Below are 18473 nucleotides of genomic sequence, written 5' to 3' on the forward strand. Positions count from 1 at the left end.
ATTTGTGTATTTTTTGCATTTGTTCAAAAAGAAGAATGTAAAGCAGGTATTATTGAAAAGGGGAGGATTGGAATCAAGAAAATTTGGGAAACATCGAACTGAATAAAGTTTAATAGGTTTTCTTACTGCAGATTTTCTCAGAATTCTCTAAGGCAGTCCTTTGAATCTTTCAATGAGAGAGACATATAGTAAGCAGGCAGTGATTGCCAAACTTATTTATTAGGGAACTATTTTGCCTAGAGCACCATGCAGATGGAATAAACTTTGAAGAATGCCAATTTACATCATACCCATCCTAGAGAAACTAACAGATAAGTAGGTAGATACAGACATACAGATAATTATAGAGCAATTTTTGAAATTTGCCTTTGAGTTTTAGCAGTGTTTTAAAATTAATCATAATTTGGATTTAAATTTTTTTTATACTTTAAGAAAGGACTGTGTTTTCTTGACTGAATTTCCTTTTTCTCAAGGGTTGTGAGTTATATAATGGTCACCACTGGTCAGATCTTCTCGAGAATTCAACATAAACATAAACAACATTATTTTCCCTTTGACCTGTACCCTGGTTAATATTTTCCCTTAGGCTTTACTTGCATATTTTCTTTTAGGAAAGGTTTAGAAGTGTTGTTGATTGCCATTTAGAAAAGAAATTCTGAATGAAGACTAACTAAAAATAACCACGACATAGCAAGAGTTGAGAATTCTTCAAAAGATATGTCCCGAGTAAGGAAAAACATAGACATGTTTCTTAGACAAAACATATAGAACCATACTTAGCTAAGGATTTTAAAATGCTTAACCAGTGATACACTGAAGATAAAACATGAATTATCATCAGTTTTGGAAAACTGGAACTGGAATCCCTGGCAGACACTCACTCAGATCCACATGTACATTCACACGGATATGCACCCACAGCCCTAAACGTTGCTGGGAGAAGCAAGTGAAAGACACACAAAAGGGAAAAAGATAAACTTTACCTCTTTCCTAATTTGGTCTAGACCCAGCCCATAAATCTGATTTTTGTAAATATCACACTCTTCTATTTCTATAGTACGGTAAGATGCGCCTTACCGCTGAATCATGAATGCAGCTTCTTTAATAGGCTCATGAACCACAGTATGTCACCAGCTAGGAAGGGGCATTTGCTCAATGTATTAGAGTGGCTTTCCAGCAGCACAGTTTCTTTATAAGCTCCATTAGGCCTAATCAGCTGGGTCACGCCGGGCCCAGAATGAGGAGCCACCGACAGAAGAGAGAATAACAACCAAAATTTAAATAGCCTCACTTTGTTTTGTTACTGGTCAAGAAAAATGGGCCCAAACTTTGTATCATTCTTAGGGTGCTCACACAGTTAACATTTCTGAAATAACAACGACAGAGTAAAGCACTAAGACCCAAATAGGCAAGAAACTCTCTAGTCTGAGAGTTCCCTGGGATCCACACGTACAAAGCAAGAACTGCTTTGGCATCTGATAAAATACGCATTCATGCCATGGAGGTAGGGGTTGGATGTGATCTTTGTGACCTGAGATTCCCCCCAGCCTTTCTGGAACTTGGCCCTTCAGGCAGAAAGAGCGGAGGCTACAGCAGCACATCAGGTGCTAGAAGGAGAAGGGCTCAGCATACCAGGAGCTCTACTCTATTGCTTCAGCAGATATCGTCCTCGTTATACCTGACCCCACTTTCAAAATACCAGGAACAGCGTCTTGCTCTAGAGAAGTCCAGTGCTTAAGTTTCCCTTGACCAGAGCAAAGCAAAACAAAACAAAAAAGCCATCCACAATTCTCATTTCATGGCTTCAGCAATTTCTCATGACTTCTCCAAACCACAAAATGCAATTGATGAATTGTCTAAGTGACCCTAACTTGCACAATTGTGCTGTAAGGAGTCTGCCCAATTGGTTTGCTCTTGAAAGAGCAAGAAGTACAGAAAACAGTCACCATCCTCTCATGTTAGGAAAAGGCCAGGATTTGTGAGCAGCCAGAGGTATCCATTAGCTACAAAGGTCTACCTTGGAACTGGCTCTGCAAGAAAAACATTTTGTAAGTGTGATGCATTTAAAGGACAGAGTGGTCTACATTTCAATAGATAAATAGCAAAGCGAAGTGGTTTCTTTGGAAATTAGAATTGCCCAGTCTAAATCATTCACATACCTCTGCTGATAGATTCTGGGATTCTGTTTCTGTCCACATTCCCTTGGGATGGAACACAAACAGCCATCTGAGTATCACAAAGAGACCTTTCCTCACCCATCAGTGTCTTCTGTCACTTTCGACAATTGCTGCACTTAGCTCTATTCACCCCAACTCTCTCCTCTCCGGGCATTCTAAGTACAAGTCCTTCTCGCTTCACCAGAGACATCTCAGCAACCACAGCACCCAATAGATTCTGAAGACAGTTCCAAGCAGCTGAAAGGAGAGGCTTACCTCAAACACATGAGTGAGGAGAAGTCACTGGAAGGTTGGAGGAAGATCCATTTCAGCACCGTTGTAAACCTGCCAAGAGTGAGGTGACATGATTCACCTGGTTAATCACTTGACCTCTCTCTGGTCAATACCCCTTATCCTCTGTGGCCCCTCTCCACTCTGGCACTTTTCACTGCTTTGGTTTATTTTAGCAAACATGACCAAGTGTACCTACTATATGAATGGGGCCTTGGGCTAACTGTATGTGGAAAAGGGGGGACAAGATGAAAAAGACCTAGTTCTGTAAACTGTTGTCTCTGTGAGAGCTTTATATCCCGGGCATCTAGAAGAACAATGAACACTATTTTACCCACAGCAACTAGAACGGTGCCTGAGCAGTAGTACACCCCCAGCATCTAGAACAATATATGGTACACAAAAGCATCAAATAAGTATTTGCTGAATCAGTGAAATAATCATAGCTATGCCTTACCTAAAGCTCACACGGAGCGGCTGTGTGTCACTCTTGAGATAGGAGTTGCAGGTTTTAGTTAGCAAACAGAAGCATAGCTCTGCTCTGCTCTTATTGACATCAGGGGAGAGATTTGTGTCATCAAAGAGGAGAAACTGCATTACTAGTCTTATATTTGCCCCATCCCTCAGAGGGAAACTCCACAAACTGAACCCCATAAATCGTGGCCCCTCCCTCCCTGCCCCCCCATCCCTTTCCTTCTCTGGGGCCCTTGGAGCTGCAACCCCAGGACTCTAGAGCTTTGCACTGTGGCTGGCTATCCCGAGGCCGCTCCAGGCCACTCCGGAGGCAGGCCTGCAGCAGGGTCAGCGGGGGGGGGGAGTCTGGGCTCTCTGGGCCTGTCACTCAAGAAGAATGATCCATCCAGGCTCAATGACAGCCTCCTGACCCCAGGGGATAAATGTGTAGGTATCTCTGACCGTACTCCAGGTGAGAGGGAGCAAGGCATGCCCCTCACTGTCTCCTCCCATCTCAAATCCTCCCCTGCCCTGAAATGTCCAGCAGTCCTGCTGTGGCTATTGTTTCCTCTGGCTTATTCACAGGACTGGTTGGATGGGGATGGCAATTTGGGTGTGGATTCAATGAGGAATAAGGCAAGCAGGAAGGAAAAGACAATGCAACCACTTTCCAGGAGTGCAATTAATTTCCAGCAAGAAAATAAAATTACTGATGGTGATTTTTTTAAAGTTTAGTGAATTGAAAAAATTGGAACTAGAATAAGGTTTCAGTAAGGAAGAAATTCCTCCTCTAAATCAATTCCTGGTTGCTCAAAATACCCAGGATAAATTACAATATAAAAGAAATGATGTCAACCATATGTTGTCAAAACATGTTTTAAATAAATGATATGCTAGTAAAATTCATTAACAGTACACAATATTTTCCAGTTAACTCAACTGGTTTAAACTAAGCTGTTCTACAAGTCTACTCAGTACATATGTGAAGGCATGGCCCATGGGCAGATTACTCATCCACATGCAGATTTTAGGACTTTACATTTGTATTGTAAAGGACAGGTTTTGCAGTTAGGAAACCTGGATTCAAAGTCTCACTCAGCCACTTAACTGTCTTTTTAGGCAATCTTCTTGCAGTTTCTTTCATCTGTAATACTGGGGATAATAACAGTACCCACCTCATGGATTGTTGTGAGCATTACATGAGGCAATACATGCAGAGACTGAAAACAGTGCCTGGCACAGAGACACACGTGCCATAAATATTAGCTGTTTATTTTTGCTAATTAATTCTGTTCAAGGGATAAAAAAATAAGGACAATTGCAAATCAGTTATAATGATAAAATAATTTTACAACAGGTTTTTTTATTGCCCTCTTTATATATTTTGGTATTGTCTGAAATGTTTTTGCAATGATCAAACAAACATAAAAATGATTTGCAACTATCAATTATGATTAGAATAAATGGATTCAAATAACAGGAATCATTAATCAGCTTTAAGAAAATGAATCAGGGGCTTTACAAAATTTGATACTGAAGAGATGCAGAGATACATTCAAATTCAGAGCCTCTTTCAGCAGGAAGACATTAATCCTGTTCCTTTGAAGTCAAGGTCAACCGTTCAAATGCTGGGAGGGCTGATGAGCCAATTTGTTAAGGACAAGTCATTACTGATAGTCCATTTTCTGACTGCAGACAAAAACACAGACACTAGCACCTACTTAACGTTGGGTCCAAAGTAGAATGTGTCTAGAAGTTATTGAAGAACCTATCATTTTCAATGTCAACTGCCTCAAAACACTATATTAAGGAAACAAGTAGCTAGGATTAAGTAAAGTCTTCATTTTTTAACATGTTTGGGTCTGCAACTACATACAAACACACAGTGCATACATACAAATTATTCACTATGAGTTGTGCTCTGTCAATTCATTCAATCACCTTAAAACCTGAGATTTTTATGGAAACAAAATAATTAAAATTTAACTTAAACGTTTATTCTCAAACATAATAAAAAGGGGACCCTTCTCTTATCGTTTTAAACAACAATTAAAAATAGGAAAATATCCCATATGTATTCTCTCAAACTCTTTGTGACTTCTAGATTTAATTTTATTTTCTTCATTCATATTATTCTTTTTTAATTATATGATAAACAATATCTGAAAAATCATTTTTGAGATTTTATTTTAAAAAAATAAAATTAAACTAAATCCTGGATGTAAAAAGTTTGAAAGGGTTGATTAAGAGATAAGACATCTCTCCACTTAAAGATGTTCTCAATACTATATATAGATATCTATACATGTCTACATATAGATATCTATAGCTATATCTATATGTAGACATATATAGATATGTATATGTATATATAATTTTAATGTCGTTCTCTGATGTTCTCTTCTGCTAAGATTTAGCAATTCATTTCCCTCCCTGAAATTTGTATATATATACATATATATGTATATATATATCATCAGGTGGTAATAGTTGTGCTGTTGTTGGTGGTTGGTGGTTTAAGAAAATATTTTTTTATAGACTACAATACTTGGAACACTTATTTAAAGCCATGTATGCTGAGGAAACGAGTTATAAGATAATTCCTGTGTAACGAAGAGAGCAACTGACATCAAGAACAACTTTCGCAATGAATACAAAGGAGCTTTAAAGACCAATCAGCCCAGCACCAGCTTAGCTGGAGGATACACTTTTCTGGGATCTCATTTCGGGTTTGGTAATCCCACCTACAGCTGCAGCTCACAGCCACCAGAGGTCAGACTTTTACATCTGTCCCTAATAGAGGATAAACTTGAGTCTGAGACAATGGTGTGTTTTTTCAGCACCCACCCCATGTTCGTCTTCCATTTAGTTTTATCACAGGCAAATACAAGAAGAGTATATATAAATATAAGAAACACATATTGTGCTTTCTCAGGTGAAAACAACTTTACGAGAAAGAAAAAAAAGAAGGAAAAGATGGACATCAGGAAGGCAGTTCTTTTAAGGAGAGAGCTCTGGTTCTGAGGAGGAAGGGCCCAAACCAAACAGCTTACGAATCATTATGAAAAGACAAGGAGAAAGCAAAAACTCTATATGAGCAATCTGATGATCAGAAATATAGTATGATACCTGGTTTCATTCAGAAAAATAAGGCCAAGCTTCACCAAAATAAGAATAGTAGGAGTAACAATAGTGGTGGCAGTAACGGTGATGGTGGTAGAGATGGTAGAAGCAGCAGTGGGAGCCAACAAGTACTGAATACACTCTTCTTAGCACTGCACATATTATTAACGCCTCATTTTAGGGAGGAGGAAACCAGGCACGGAGGATTTTCTACTAGTTATCAAGAGCCTGGAAAATGTTCCTATCTTTGACAACTACAATCTCACATTTGAAAGTCTGAACAAAGAAAAGAATTCAACGAAGGAAGAAGCCATCAGCTTCCCACTGTTGACAAGAATATATCCTATTAATTCCAGGGTTATTTATAACAGCAGACTTTGGAAACACCCTAACAATCTAATAATAATAGAATAACGATATAAAATAGGAAATATTATCTAACCATTACCATTTTAATTATGAAGATTAGAAGCAGTGAAAACAAAATGATTGGTGAAAAGAAAACAGCAATTACGGCAATTGTGTCTGTACCATGAATAAAGCTTTGTAAAATATGTGTATATATGGAAAAAGATACAGAAATTGGATAGAAAAACAATGTATTTGATAAGGGGTAGTTTTATAGGGATTACACACCCATTTTTAAAAGTGAAAATCCTGGAAAATATTTTTAAAATATTGCCAAAAGATACAATGTGAACGTTTCTCCTCGTGGTACTTCAGAGCATAAGCAAACTCCGTTTATTTCCCGTAGCGACACTCACCCAAGGTTCGTCCAACAGGCACATCTAGGCCTTGCTACCCACCCTGTTCAGGGTGGTCAACTACATCCCTCAAAGCACCCACAAGATCCAGCAAAAATAGTTACTGTTTTTGTTAGTAGCTGTAATAATCTGCCAAATGTATAGAACTTTACAGTTTAAAAAAATATTTTTGCTTTGCTTGTTTCAAGTCTGATTCCTTATTATGAACAAACATTGCCGTTTGGAATCCCATGGTGCTCCCAGTAGGTCGACATCCTGGACAAGGGCAGTGGGGGAAGTGCAGATGGTTATGGATGCACTCGGAGCAACAGAGAAGCAACTTGTCCAATAAACAGGGCACAGCCTCTACTTGCCTTCCAGCAAACCCCATTGCACCTCTAAGTCACAAAAATACAACACACTGGCAATATGAACATTACAAAGAACAGCAGGCTTTCACGAGACATAATGGATATCCACTTCCCTCTCCATTACACATGCTGTTTGTGGTTTCTGAAATTCTCTATTGCAATCACCCCAGATCAACTGAATGAGCGCAGTGTCTGAAAAATCTGTATTTTCTAAAAACCTTCCCAACTTTCAAAAGTCAATGCAGTATCTTTTTTAGAGCACAAAGCCAAAGAGGTAGAAAACTGTACCCAAACTTTAAAGTTTTACCCTTTAGCCCACGCCTGGATAGGTCCTTCCTTGGATGTGAGCATTCCTTTTAAGGAATTACCTACCATTTAGGAAATAAAAAGCCTATTTAATCCACACAACCTCCAGCTGTTGATCAAAACCCACAGCTGTGCTTCTTCATACCTCCCCACACACTGTCCACATTTAACACATGCAAGCCAAAGACTGTCTAAAATGCCTCTTCTGTACAACCTTATGGCAGAGAACAATAAATTCAGAAATGCAGCCACAACACTGCAATTGGAGACAGGCAGAAAATGCAGCCATAGGTTCCCATGTGGCCACGGCAGTACGCAGCTGGTTTTGTTCAGAGCAGATTTGTGGAAGCAGATAGCTCTAGCAAAACAGTGATAAAGACTCTGAGCTTAGAAAGGAGAACAGGCCAACATCCCTGATGAATATAGGTGCAAACATTCTCAACAACATACTGGCAAACTGAATTCAAAGGCACATTAAGAGGATCCCACAGCGTGATCAAATGGGATTTATCTCTGGGATGCTAGGATGGTTCAATACATGCAAATCAATAAATGGGATACACCGCATTAATGGAATGAAAGGTAAAAATCATATAATCGTCTCAATAGATGCAGAAAAAGCATTTGACAAAATACCACATCCTTTTATGAATAAAAGCTCTCAACAAAGTGGATATGGGAGGGACGTAACTCAGCAGAATAAAGGCCATATATGACAAACTATCAGCTAACGTCTTGTGGAACAGCGAAAGGTTGAAAGCTTTTTCTCTAAATTAGACACAAGACAAGGGTGCCCACTTTTGCCACTTTTATTCAACCCAGTAACTGAAAGTCCCAGCCAGAGCAATTTAGGCAAGAAAAAGAAATAAAGAGAATCTAAATCAGAAAGGAAGAAGGAAAATTGTCTGTTTGCATGTAATATAATGTCATATAGAGAAAATCCTAAAGACTCCATAAAAAACAAACAAACAAAAAAAACTGTCACCTGGTATAACTGTAAAACAAATTCAGTAAAGTTGTAGGAATCATAATCATTATACAAAAATCAGTCGTGTTTCTATACACTAGAAATGAACTATATGAAAAAGAAAACAATCCCATTTATAATAGCACCCCCAAAAAATGCTTTGGGATAAATTTGGCCAAGGAGATGATCTGTACACAGAAAACTGTAAGACTTTGATGAAAGAAATAGAAGAAGACACAAATAAATGGAAAGGTATCCTGTGTTCATGAATCCCAAGAAATCATAATGTAAAAAAGTCCATACTACCCAAAGCAATCTATAGATTCAGTACAATCATTGTCAAAATTCCAATGGCATTTTTTCACAGAAATTGAAAAACAGTTGTAAAACTTGTGTGGAATCACAAAAGACTCTGAATAGCCAAAGCAATTATAAGAAAGAAAAACATACTGGAGGCTTCACAGTTCCCAATTTCAATCTATATTACAAGTTAGAATAATCAAAACAGTATGATACTGGCATAAAAATCAACATATAAACCAATGGAAAGGAATCAAGGGCCCAGAAATAAATGCACACATATATGGTCAACTAATATTTGACAAGGAAGCGAAGAATACTCAACGGGTGAAGGATAGTATCCTCAATAAAAGGTATTGGGAAAAATGGATAGCCACATGGAAAAATGAATTTCCTCTTCCTTTTTCTGGATGTGCTATATTGCTTATTCACTTACACTAAACTCATGGCCAACAGCACTATAGGGGGTCTGACAACTAAGTTTGCAAACTCATCCTAGAAAAAGTGCTACATACCTCATTGCTGAATATCACTATGGTCACCTTCGAAGTACTCCCCTTGGGAAGCTATGCACTGACGCCAGTGCCTAGTCTACCCTTCAAAGCAATTTTAGAACTCTTTTAGTGGAATGACCATTAGAGCTGTCATCGTATTACCCTTGATGACCTGAATGTCAACAAAATGTCTTCCTTTCAATATTTCCTTTACCTTCAGGTAAAGGAAGAAGTCATTGGGGGCCAGATCAAGTGAGTATGGAGGGTGTTCCAATACAGTTGTTTGCTAGCTAAAACCTCCCTCATAGACAGTCCCATGAGAGCTGGTGCATTGTCGTGATGCAAGAGCCATGAATTGTTGGCGAAAAGTTCAGGTTGTTTTCATTTAACTTTTTCACGCAGCCTTTTCATCACTTCCAAATAGTAAACTTGGTTAACTGTTTGTCCAGGTGGTACAAATTCATAATGAACACTCCCTATGATATCAAAAAATAGTTACCAACATCATTTTGACTCTTAATTTGGACTGACAGAACTTTTTTGGTTGGGGAGAATTGGCTGACTTCCATTGTGCCATTTGATGCTTTGTTTCAGGGTCCTATTGGTACACCCATGTTTCATCACCAGTGACAGCATGGCCCAAAACATCATCTTGCCTCTCCCAAAGGTCTTGGCAAACTTCGACTCTCCTTTGCTTTGGTTCATATGTGAGCTCCTTTGGGACCATCTATGCACACACCTTTCTAATGCCAAGATATTCAGTTAAGATTTTCCTAACTGTTTCTCTGTCGATGTTTACTTGGCCTGATGTGATTCTCACAGTTATCTGACGATTTTGACGCACAATTCGATAAATTTTTGCAATGTTTTCATCAGTTCTGTTCATTACTGGCTGCCTTGACCTCTCTTCATCAGTGACACATTCCCTCCCCTCAGAAAAACTTTTAATCCATTTGTACACTGCTGTTTTCTTCATGGCATTGTCCCCATAAACTTGGACTAACATGTGCCTGATTTCACTTCCATTGTTACCAAGTTTAGCAAGAAATTTCATGTTTGAGTGTTGCTGTAATTCAAGCTCGGACATTCTTGCAATGGCATATAAAAACACGCAACAACAATAATGAATGCCACTCAGCAAGACACCACCACACATCAATACGAACACAGCTGTGAGACACTGATATACCAAGGTTATGTATGAAACCTTAGTGAGCTGTTTGCATAGTGCTGCCAATGTAAGCACATGATGGCAAGTTCACGAACTTAATTGTCATTCCTCAGAGAGCATATATCAACCACAGAAACCTGAGCACCTGTGTCCAAAAGCTGGGAAAGAATGCCCGCCCCCCATCCTCACATATTGACTGCAAACCTCTGACTCTATAGGTTAAATTCCTATGTTCTAAATCAATATATCCTTCCTGTTCCCCTAGTCTGTCTCAAAATAATATAAAAGATTAGACTTTTGCTTATAAAATCACAACTGTGTTTTAGACTTTTGATAATTATTCCCAAAACACCTCCATTAGAATTCAGGAAAACATGGTCAAAATGCATAACAATGTGTGCTACTTAAAGGTGTGTTTATTCATTCATTCTAGAAATATCCATCAACAAGCATTTAATGAACACTTACTTGTTACTTGGCACCATATACTAACATTGAGCTAGATGTTGTCGGAGTTACCCCAAAACAGAAGAGACAATGACTAGGCCAAAAATAAAGATCAAGGAAATTCTTAACTATCATAGTAACAGACAGAGTTCAAAGAAGGGAGAGGACACTGTGGACCATTCCTGCAAGAAGTGGGATTTCAGCAACACCTAGAATGATGCATAGGGATTTCAAAAGAGAAAGAAACAAGCAGCATGAGAAAATCCATGTAGAACAAAATGAACACATTCAAAATAACTTTAGTCAACACAGCCAAGAAATGACCTGATCCTATTCGAAAGGGAAAATTCTACTCTCACAGAGAAAGATTTAACCCTTCCATCAACTGTAGGCAGTCCTTCATTACCTATTATATTTTATTTTTGAGCCAATTTATACCTTAAGACAAACGCATGTTTTTAACTTCCACACAATTAATGAAAGAGAATTAATATTTCCGAGTACATAAAAGAACGCAGCACACTTCATCCAATGACTAGATAACAGTGACTGGGGGTGCAGAGGTGTGCGATTGGGCAATTTATTTTTTTTTTTTGCAATTTGGCACGTTGTTGCTATAACTTTAGATCAAGCTGGGTCCTCTTAAAAATATGCCTTGTTTACAATCCACATGCTACAATTAAAAAATTGTTGATTATTTGATAAGAGCAGATGCATTCTTGTGCACTGCAAATTTAACCCTCCAAAAAAAGCTGTCGAGTCTTCGTAAAATATTGGGCTTACATTTTATAAGTGCTGGAACCTCCTGAGATCTAAGATAACATAAACATTTCAGCAGAGAAAAAGTAGTAAGTATCTTGCCAAGGTCACAAGGAAACTTCATGTGACCCATAAGGCTGAGGACACATGGGAATATGGCCAATTAATCTCATTGTCATGGATGTAGGTCTTGACAGACTTTCCAGGCCTCAGAACAACCAGTCATTGAGACTAGAAGCAAACCATTATGTTTTACAATATTTAAAACACTCACGTAGAGTCTTTTATGTAAACATGGCCATTCTTTCTTTCTCCTCAGCCAAGCTCAAAGGGAATAATCCTTTGGACAAAATTAGTTATTAGTAGTTCAGTTAAGAGTAAGGAAAAGTGATCCTAAAATTTTCTGGACTCATTCACTAGAATGTCAAATGAAGCTCTTCCCCAAATGGCCATCCATCCTTTAAATACACACAGGGGGCAGCCAGATGGCTCAGTTGGTTAGAGCACAAGCTCTGAGCAACAGCACTGCTGGTTCGATTCCCACATGGGCCAGTGAGCTGCTTCCTCCACAACTAGATTGAAGGACAACAACTGGACGTGGACCTGATAGGTCCTGTGGAAAGCACAGTGTTCCCCAATAAAGTCCTGTAAATATACACTGTTCTTCTTCCCCAATAAAATCTTTAATATATACACACGCACGCACACACACACGCACACAAAGAAGTGATGTCACCCTCACAAAGCATCTGAGAGGCCTTTTTAGTTGATTCCCAGAATAACCCCAATGAAGACTGACAGGTGATATGTGTTAACTCCATTTTGCTAATGGAGGAAAGCAAAATACACAAAATCTTATTATTCTGTCCTCTCCCTCTAGCCAGTGAGTGATAAGAACAGAAGACATATTTTCTGGTTCTCCATCAGGGACCATTTTTTCAGCCACCAAATCCCATTCAATTATAGGGATAGTCAACACTCACAACTTGATGAATGATTTCATCCCAACCCTGAAGTAATCACATACAATAATAATATGTGAGTGTAAAACCACACCTCCAGAACAAAGCATATTGTAAATCTAATTGCAGTCCTGTAGAGTAAGCAAGCTCTTAAAAATAATTATCAAACATTATGATATATTAAAATAAAGTTTGGATTAGCCCTACCCATTTTAACAAGTGGTTCAATGCCTCTGTCATCTATATGAGTCCACATTAGATTATTGCTTTGGAAGTTATCAAAAAACTGAATAGCTTACAGAACCAGATAAAGTGCTAATCTGATCAGAAAGGTGAGAATGGGCCAGAGGCACCCCCATCATCTCCCCTAACCCCACCTTCCGTTGCCATGGCCAGGCTCTGTAACTCCCCTGAGTCTACAACTTGACAACCACCAGTTTTAGACCAATCATTTGAGTTTACACATGAAAAAATTGAGGCCCACAGAAGTGACCCATAGACACAAGTTAATTACAAAGCAGAAGGAGAAGATAAATAATCTGCTTCTCTATCCAGTGCTTTATAGCATTGTCCCATCTTGCCTTTACCAGATTAAGAGATTATTGTTATACAATTATGACATAGCTTCCTCAATTTCTCCCTCCCCCTTCTTCTGTATCATAAAACAAAACAAAATATGCAAACAAAAAAATAAGAGCTGAATTTCAGAAAATTTACTCCTGATTTTTTTGTTCTGGAAACAACACTAAAAGCTATTTCCATGGCTATCATAGAGCATAGAACGACCTCATGCTCATACTCACAGCTCAAAATCCCATACTGCCTTATCCCCACCTCTCTCCCATCTAGCAACCCTCAGTTATTCCTGTATGTCTCTGAGACTGTTTCTGATTAGTTTATTCATCTATTCTTTTCTTTAGATTCCACGTATAAGTGAGATCATATGGTATTTGTCTTTTTCTGTCTGACTTATTTCACTTGGCATAATGTTCTCTAGGTCCATCCATGTTGTTTCAAATGGTAAGATTTCATTCTTCTTTGTGGCTGAGTAATACTCCATTGTATAAATGTACCACAGTTTCTTAACCCAGTCGTCTACCAATGGGCATTTTGGTTGTTTCCATGTCTTGGCTATTGTGTATAGTGCTGCAATAAACAAAGGGGTGCATAAATTTTTTCGAATTAGAGTTTTGGATTTCTCTGGATAGACACCTAGGAGTGGAATTGCTGGGTCATAAGGTAGTTCCATTTTCAGTTTTTTGAGATACCTCCATACTGTTTTCCATAATGGCTGCACCAATCTGCAATCCCACCAACAGGCACAAGGGTTCCCTTTTCTCCACATCCTTGCCAGCACTTGTTGTTTGTTGATTTATTGATGATAGCCATTTTGACTGGGGTAAGGTGGTATTTCATTGTGGTTTTTATTTGCACTTCTCTAATGATTAGTGAGATTGAACATTTTTTCATGTGTCTGTTTGCCATTTGTATGCATAGAAAAATGTCTCTTCGTGTTCTCTGCCTATTTTTTAATTGTGTTGTTTTTTTTGGAGTTGAGTGAGTTTTTTATAAATTTGGGATAGTAACCCTTTATAGGATATATCATTGTCAAATATCTTCTCCCATTCAGTAGGATCCCTTTTTGTTTTATTGATGGCTTCCTTTACTGTGAAAAAACTTTTCAGTTTGATGTAATCCCACATGTTTATATTTTCTCTTACTTTCCTTGCGCGAGGGGATATATCATTAAAAATCTTACTCCGGGTAATATCTGTAAACTTTCTTCCTATATTTTCTTCTAGGAGTTTTATGGTTTCAGATCTTACATTTAAGTCTTTAATCCATTTTGAATTTATTCTTGTATATGGTAGAAGGTGGTCCACTTTCATTTTTTTGCATGTCTGTCCAGGTTTCCCAGCACCATTTTAGAAAGCACAATCGCTAACCACAAGATTGCCACGGGGATACGAAAGTCAATTTGGGGAATGTAATCAATAAGTTGTAAAGATTTAGTGGGGTATCTGATGGACATTTGTCTCGTTAGGGAGACCACCTCAGGGATGATGTAGATGCCTGATCACTGCACTGTACACCTGAAGCTGAACAATAATGAATGTCACCTATAATTATATATATATATATGTTTACAAGAAGTGGAGTACAGCATTAGGAATAGAGACAGTGGAAATGTAATGGCTGTGTGCAATGTCAGAGGGGTAGTAGATTGGGGGAGGAGGGTTATCACTGTGTGAGGGGTATAAATGATAAATGTCTAACTATTGCATTGTTTTGTACACCTGAAACTAATAATAAAAAAGTGAAAAAAATAAAAAATAAAAAGAATGTATAAAAACTAGATGTATATGCTAAAAAATGGATCACACGTATCACAATAACAGCCTGAGACAATAAAAATAAATAAAAAAATCCCATACTGGTGAGTTGAGCTTTCTGTCCATTTGTCACATTAAGTCAAAGGGCAAACGAACAACAAGCTTAGTTAGTCACTGGTAATAGGGGTGCTACAGTGTGAATTGACTGAAAGCAGACATCCATCATTTATCAAAAAAAATACCTACTGAGTACTTAAAAGGTGATATGTATGTGAAATAACCAAATTTCCATAATCATTAATTCCACATAAAATTTAAATGTGATTCACAACACCTCTACAAGTATAGCATAAACTTGACTCCTTATGCAAATAAAAACTGGTAAATCTACAATAATTTTGCACAAGCTTAATTTTTTCATTTTCCCGTTGAAAAAATATAAAATTTAAAACTTTTTATATAGTTTCACATATTGGAAATTATTGTTATTTTCATGTTCATCTTTAACATGGCCCTTTGAAATGATAACATGAGAATTAAATTCTACTAAAAACATATTCAACTAACATTTTACCTGTCCAATATAGTCCAAATTTTAGGATTAAATATTCTCTATATAACTCTAAATCTTATTCAACAGAATTCAGACCTGAAATATTTGCTTTAAGAATTTTTTCTTTCTTTATTAAAAACACTATTTCCCCATTATAATAAGAGTATGTGGTTGTAGAATATTCAGGAAATACAAGAAAGTATAGAAAGGAACATTTTAAATTATTGAAATACTAACCTCTAGAGGTAAAAACTGAAAACATTTTGGTACTACATTTTAATAGCTTTCTTGTATCTCCTTGCCTCCCCTCCTTTGGTATGAATGAGTATTTTACCATGTTGTTAGATATTCTTAGAAAATGTGAGGTTCAATGGCTGTCTCATAATCTGTTTCATTATTACAAACTAGTTTATTTCATCAATTCCTAATGTTGGATGTTTAAGGGACCTTCTTTTTCAGAGAGCTCTAACAACCACTAGTAGGAATACGGCCACTACCTCATATGACCCCACAAACACACCTGTGCCAATCAGGGACCGAGTCACAGCCCTGCATCCTCTGTCACCCCCAGCAGGTTTAGGATCACAGTGATATTCGATTACCTCAGGTCAGATTCTGATGGAGGCAGCCCCTCTAGTTCAGGGATCTGATACATTATATAAAATACCACAGTTTACATATTTTGGGAGGCATATGAAGGCAGACACTTGCAGAGTTTACTTTCAAATTCTTTCCTGCTGGACGGCCATTCCCTCCAAGAGTTGGTTCCTCTGAACCCCAAACCTAAGGATTTATAAAGGCCTTACCTATGCATGACTATCTTGGCCACTATTTATTATTAATTTCTCTTGAGCAGTATATCTCGATGAAAGTATGACCAATCCAACAACCACTAGATAGAACGACTGCCCTATATTGGTGAAGCAGACACCTTTTATTTTGTTCCCAAGACCATATATGTACTGATTAAAAGCAGGAATGCCTGTTCTGGCTCTGTGAGGGGAGGTGATGAATGGTATGTCTGAACAGCTTGGTCCCTGGCTTGGTGTTACTGAAATACCACACTCCTCACTGAACTTTGTTGATAAGCCCGACAGTGCTGAGCAACTTTTATCAGCAGACTTTATATCAGGGGACTCAAACTGAAAGTTAGCACATGGGTTGTTCTGTCAGCACAGAAGGCTTAGACCATTAGCAGATCTAAATAGAGTTTAGATTGTGGAGCCAAACAAAAATCTAGGTCATTAAGGACATAAAAGAAAAGGTTACAATGACTCTAACCTAAATCAAATGCTGTTTGAGGGAACCAGAGAAATTACTCTTGCAGTCTATTGGTAATAAAGAAACAGTGACTCGCATATTGTTTTACATATATTAATTGGGGCAGCTTATTCTTCAGGCTATTTGAACTAAAGTGTACTGGGAGGGACCTGGGGTATCACCATGAGTCAACTAGAGATTGTTTTAATATAAAAACATGAAAACTTCTCTGATTTCTCTGGAGATTTCATTCATTCCAGGAGAGTAACTGAACATTACAATGCCATATGATTGTAAAAATGTAAAACTGTGAAAGAAAATGAGATGTCCATGGGAATCCTAATTCATGGAACAAAATTCAAACTGTTGACATTTATAAAACACAATGTGAAATAGAATAAAACATAGTTTCCACAGAATAAAATGGCTGTAAGAAGAACTGGAGAAAATTCAATAGTTCTCTTTAGGGACCATCAAAAGCCATGATTATCTTCCAAATATTCACTAGAGTTCAAGGCTAATGGAAAACATGTGTGAAAAGCATTTGATAAATTGATTTTAGTGCTGAATAAAGGAGAAATGCAACGAATTTGCATTTAGTATGCTTCATTAGGAGAAGAGAAGTTTTGGACATATTTCCCAATATACTTTTTTTTCCTTTTTAATATGAGAATCGAAGCTGACTAAATTTAGTTCTTCCACTTATTCTTGTCCATCATGTACTGGAAATGCCAATGAGAAAGGGGAAATGCTAGGAAAATGAAGCTTCAGGAGAAATTCCTAAAATAGCAAGAGAAAGTCATCAAACAAGGGAAATAGGGGCAATATCACTTGAAAACCTGCAAATGTAATCATCAATATGTAAACATAGTCATGAGAAAATATCCCTAAGAAAGTCACATTAGAAGTACTTTCCGCACTTTCAGGATAAATGATGACATGATTACGTGTAGGCACTTCTCCCACTGAACATAACATAGAGGAAAAAAAGTGGCATCAGCAACAGAAAGCAAGGAAGATCATCAAGACCATGCCAGAAATATTAAGGAAGTATTACGAGATGTCATGTAAACAGAACACAGTTGAAGACGATGTGGAGGCTGTAGGAGGCAGAGTAATGGCCCCACAAAGATGTTCATGTTCTAATCTGTGACATTAGAGAAAAAAGGGGAATTGAATTTGCAGATTGAATTGAGGTGATAATCAGCTGATCTTTATGAATTGTGAGATTATCCAGGTGGGCCCATTGTACTCACTGGATCCTTCACAGTGGCAGAGGGAGGAGGAGGAGGAGGTGAGAGAGATGAAGAGTAGGAAGGGCTTGACTCCTCTTACTAGCTTTGAAGATGAAGAAAGGGGACCACAGGCCAAGAAATGTAGAAGGCCTACAGAAGTTGGAAAGGCAAGGAAACGTCCCCCACCCAGAGCCTACATGTAGAGGAAGGCAGCCCTGCCGAGGCCCGATTTTAGCCCTAGGAGGCGTATGTCAGGCTTCTGACTTCCAGAGCTGTGAGAGAATACATTGGTATTGTTTAAACCACTAAGTCTGTGGTAATTTGGTTTTAGTAGCAACAGAAAACAAATGCAAAGTCTTTTTAAGAAAGTAGTGTATAAATGGATAGAGGAAAGCCAGAAAACAAGCAGAGAGATCCTCTCAAAAGCCCCTGAGGTAGAGGACAAAAGTCTGATAACAAGAAAGGGTCTTGGAAAAAAAAGAAGCATGCCACGAGGAAAGTCCCTTGGCTTCTGGAATCAGCAGCATTGTAGCAAGTGGATGAAAGGCC

The 18473-nt window shown here is 38.0% G+C and overlaps 1 protein-coding gene across 1 annotated transcript in view; it reads right to left on the reverse strand.

Annotated features, from left to right (window-relative positions):
* TTC29 (tetratricopeptide repeat domain 29) overlaps window positions 1–18473 on the reverse strand; it is a 538084-nt gene that overhangs the window by 340807 nt on the left and 178804 nt on the right. Inside the window, exon 3 of the mRNA XM_081077081.1 lies at window positions 2433–2501. The gene's annotated coding sequence lies outside the window, so the exon portion shown is untranslated. The remainder of the gene's footprint in view (window positions 1–2432; window positions 2502–18473) is intronic.

Source organism: Rhinolophus hipposideros (assembly GCF_964194185.1).
Source record: "Rhinolophus hipposideros genome assembly, chromosome: 16".
NCBI lineage: Eukaryota > Metazoa > Chordata > Mammalia > Chiroptera > Rhinolophidae > Rhinolophus > Rhinolophus hipposideros.